Source organism: Dreissena polymorpha, chromosome 9 (assembly GCF_020536995.1).
Source record: "Dreissena polymorpha isolate Duluth1 chromosome 9, UMN_Dpol_1.0, whole genome shotgun sequence".
Taxonomy (NCBI): Eukaryota; Metazoa; Mollusca; class Bivalvia; order Myida; family Dreissenidae; genus Dreissena; species Dreissena polymorpha.
The window spans coordinates 29,144,869-29,150,097 of record NC_068363.1 but is presented as its reverse complement, the minus strand read 5'-3'; positions in this window follow the sequence as shown (position 1 = coordinate 29,150,097).

The following is a 5,229-nucleotide window of genomic DNA, read 5'->3' as shown; positions in this document are numbered from 1 at the left end:
ATTATAAGGAAAACGGCAGTTAATTGTTTATCGTTTGTTGAATTATACGCTTGGAACTAATACACAAACTTGTAACACATGTATTACCATATAAGGTTTTATATCTTAAAACAAAAAAAATAAAGCAAGGTGTTCGTAAAAACATGAGGGAGAGTGATCTAACTCTGCTATCAAAACAACCTGGAGTGACACACTATGTGGCCTTACCTATATATAATCCTACCAGACCATTACATTTGCGACATCTTTTTGAACTTAAATAGTTTCATTTTACCCAATAATCAAATCAATTGATGTATCTGAATAGTTGGAACTAAAAAAAAACAACAGCACAAATAAAGATATGGAGCATGTTATTGAATATACTTATCATTAAAGTTAACAAGGAAACAAACTGTGTTAATTTCAATCGGAATGTTGTTGCCAGTGTTATTACAATAAACAGAACCAACAAGTCTGACCTTGTTCGAAGTTCCAGCTCACCATTCCGCTTCTAGCAGAGAATCAGTCCTCTCATCGAAAATCTCCTTCCGAATAATGTATTTCGCAAATGAACGCATATAAACTACTTATCACCCTTTCGTTTTCTTGCTCCATAACTTGCCTGTCAAAAACAACCCTCGAATGGCGTCTCACTAGATGTGCAAATCATATATACCCCAAAACGAAAAACTCGTGCGCTTTCGCGCTAAAACATGCACACAAAACCGTGCATATACGCGCTAAACCATTACCATAATCTCTCTCTAAATAACACGTATATAAACCATATATACCGTATTCTCAAACGAGAATAATTTCATTTAGTAACAACACATGTCTATGGAAGGATATTTAGGTAAAAGTTACATCATCGTGGTGAATATTTACATTATGACCGATGCTTATTCTAATTTGCTTTATGACAATTCCAACATGCTTGTTGTCTATTCGTTTATACTTTTGATGATTGCTGCAACATACATCATTCATGAAAAATATTACATTATGCGTGATGTTTATTCTAACAGCTTCATGACAGTTCCAACATGCTTGTTCTCTATCGGTTATACTTGATGATTGTTTCAAAATGCTTGGTGACTATCCAATGTTTGTGTGTTCATTATTCCTGAAACCAGTCATAATCGGTTTTGCCACTAAGCGTCATTAACAACGGCAGTTAGCAACGGCAGTAAGCAGAATGCAAGTTACTAAATTATGACATCAGGTGGCGCGCGCGTTATTTTCCGTATGTTGAATAAATTACTTTTCGGAAAAAAGCGAAAACATCCGAATCCTTGACTAGTAAACTGAATAAGCTGAATTAGTTCCTTCGTTATAATCTCCATTACATAAATACGTTCATTATTGCATGAAGACCAGTAAGTTTACACAATGAATTGACTGCCGTGAAATGTTTTTGATATTTGTAGATGCAATTGGCACTCAAGAAATTATGACATGTATTTTATTCAGAACATAACGGGGCTGATGTGTTGGAATTGTGGCCCTTCCCTAGTCCAAATAATTACAGTAGACGTAATCTACCGATGTGCATTGCATATCGACCTCATATTATTAAAGTAGCCCAAAACCCCCATTGCCACAGACCTGTGCGTGAACTTTCAGATTTCTCTAGTTGTTTACCATGCTATAATACAATTCTATAAAACACATATTTATCATTTATGACTATATAATGTCTGTGGATACAGAGAAACCTGAAAGTTACAAGTACTCGTTGTCTAGTACTGTACAACTATTGTACTCCTCGTGAGAAAACAACTACTTCATCTACATGTATTAAAATATCATAAAACATAATTTTCAATCAAGTTGAAAAAAATCAATAAATGAATGTCATATAAACAGGTTTGTCATGAACGTTGACGTCGCTTGGTTACCAGAAAAATTCCCACGCACGGATTCAACCGTCATTGTTTACAAAATTAAGTGCTAAGTACTTGAATTGTATAGTGTTTTTTAAAGTGTCCAGCTACAGGTGGTTAGCGTGGGCTATAATACTAGTTAGTGGAACACATATTTGGAATAAAGTAATCATATTATAACGAAAAATCAACTTTTCTAAAAAAAATAAGTTAAATATATATTCAACAGGTATCCAATCGAAATCATCCGAAAACGGGATGCATCGTTTTAAACAGTCATTACTCATCAATTTTGCAGCGATTTCACGATCGTGGTCTTATTAAACGCAGAAATAAATTTCCTTTCTGGAAATGTATATGTCTTGCAATATTTTTACAAATACTGGGTCAACTTTAAAAAAAACACGATACACAACTCGCGTGACCCAGCTGTGATCGATCAGACAGTAATCATGACTGAAATCTTCACGGGAAATGGGCATTTTCCCTGCAAAGTTCACGAACCTCGATACCATAATTCAATAAAACGTTTATGAAAAAGAAAACATTCTTACGTGCTGCCGTAGAATTATGCATCAAAACTAATGTCCAGCGCATTTTCAAACGTTGTTTACATACATTTCAACCAACTGACATTTTAAAACACAAGGGTGATTCATTGCTCCAATGCGGAGTTGTGTCTTTACAACTGGAGATTTCATTCATAAATACGGTCTGATCGATAACAACTGGGTCAAGCGAATTATGTATAGTTTATTTCTTAAAATTTGACCCAGCATGTGTAGAAATATAACAATATATATACATTTCCTAAAGGAAATTCAATTTCTGCGTTGAATAAGACGGGTCTGAAAATCGCTGCAAAATTAATTTAGTAATGGCTGCTAAACGATGCACCCCGTTTCGGATGATTTCGAGTTGGATATCTTGTTATATATAAAACGGTAGTGATTTTTTTTTATATAGAAATTTGATTTTTTCGTTTTAATATGATTATTTATCATTCAAAAAGATGTTTTCACTAAGTATTATCATAGCCACACGCTAACCACCTGTGTGTCAGCACGTGGTCCGGGAGGAACGGGCTTAATGTATTTTTGTAAGCTCTATAATATTTATATCCAATCTGTATGAAAAAATGTCGGTGAACATTATTCCGGTGTTAATTTTTGAAAATATTGAGGCATTCGTTAATTATGGATCTAAAACGGACATAATCCGCAAAAAAAACACGGGCATATTGCATATTAGATCGGACACATGAAATATTTCGAAGAAAGCAATAAGAGTTTCAATTCTACAAGAGAAGTCTCGCTGTGCACGATTACGCTCTTACGCTCGTATATATTTGACTCTTGGCAAATACCTAGTGTTTTATTGGCTTAATCTAAATTGTGTCATGCATCTATATGTACTTAAAGCAGCATGACCAACAGCTCTTTCATATGTGAAAGAGATTGACACGAAATACCTACCCATCTAATTAAAGTTTATATGTGCACTTCATATTATAGTTTTAAAGCATTTTATGTGGTGCAATATAAAAGTACTCTAGTAAATTTGAAATTATGTAATCGATCTCTCTAACATACATGCAAGTTCCAGATAACTTTTCAGCAAATCTTGGTTTACACTCTATAATAATCCAGCCTTAAAGTCTATTATAATTCTTTTTTTTCATGTAAATATAATTTTTGGCACATCCGCATTTAGGTTTATAGTCTAAGAAGAGCTAAGGACATTGCCGGTTTACAGCAGACTTTTGCGATAAAAGGACAGATAATGGAAAACGTTCGGCTTTTCGAGTTGTAAAGATGGTCTGTTATTCATAATAACGTTAAAGTGCTGTTGATTTCATAATTGTAATGAGGGCTAGACGAGTGGGAACTCATTGATAAAATGTTTACTTTATGCATTGATATTGAGTTTTACGCATGATCACACATTTGAATTCTATTTTTATTTTCCAATGTGTAACGTACGCACAGAATTTAAGTCTACTTTTTTACTAAATTTAATTCAATTTTTACGACTTAAGCGTCTTATCTGGAGCTCTGCATACAGCATTAGTAGCATATATTGAAAATATTATCCATAGACTTTCGTTGGTTATTGAAGGTAAATTACTGTACACAAATATGGTTAGTCATTAACCAAAAAAAGTTAAGTCTACAAACAGCGGTTAATTTCGGTTCAGTAGCAAATATCTTACAAAGGTGCGCAACTTCCCATAACATAAAATTCCGTTATACGCCGAATTTCCGTAGTCCTCCGTAGCATTTCGGAATGACTGTCAATTGACACATGTATCATGCATGATAGTATGTTGCTTTGTGCTGGGTGAAACTCACATCTTACCATCGCGTTTAATTTATTAACGCATTAATATTTGATGTCATTTGCACTGCGCCATTGCACAAGTCTCGCTGCACAAACCACATACACATATGCAGCATGCAATATAACGAACAAGAAGTTGAATCTGTACACATGCATGATACCATTAAGCAGAATGTAAATAGACATTGGGACATGGCAAGATGTAAGTGTCATCAAGCATGAAAAGGGTGTCTACAATTAATTGAAGAGTACATCAAGAATCATGACACAGTCACAAAGAAGGATGTAATTTTTACCTAAATACCCTTCCATATTTGTCGGCACTGTGGTTGCTTAATTTCACTGAAGAACGTCTACGGTAAATCTTACAAAAAAGTGATAAATAAGACTGAGTAGCAATTTTTTCGGCGCGTTGCTGTTTAACGTCAAATTTGGCCTTTCAACGAACTTCTTAAAAGCCCATTGAATTTTAATGAAGAAGTTTTCCCGCTTGTAGGTCCGAATGAATTAAATCAAATTTGCAATTGGCAATTTGATAAAAATCCCCATAAAACATTGCACATAGCTTTCTGAAATAAACGGCCACATGGAACGCATCACGCTATCCAACAGCTCTCTTTGCAAAGAACCTATCTAGTGTTTCTTGGCCGTGTAAGATCTATAATTAGAAACGTCACCTAAACATCTACTAATAGAAGAGCAATTTTGGGGAAACAATTCAATAAGAGTATAAAACGTCCACGATCAATAATGTGTAGTTTGTTAAGATATCACGGCATAAAAACATAGCACTTTAAAGAGACCACAATCTGGTACATTTGGTCCATTGTTGCGTCCGTGGCGACAATACATTTTTAAAAAGAAAAGCGTACAAAAAAGCAAAAACAAAGTCTTCGTAAGCTTGTTTTAATCTTAAAAAACACATAATCGACAGTCATTCAGCAAATACAATACTAACAGTCAGCCTCTCTAGAGATCAAAATTGCGGATATAAATATTTAATTCAGGGATATCAAGTGTA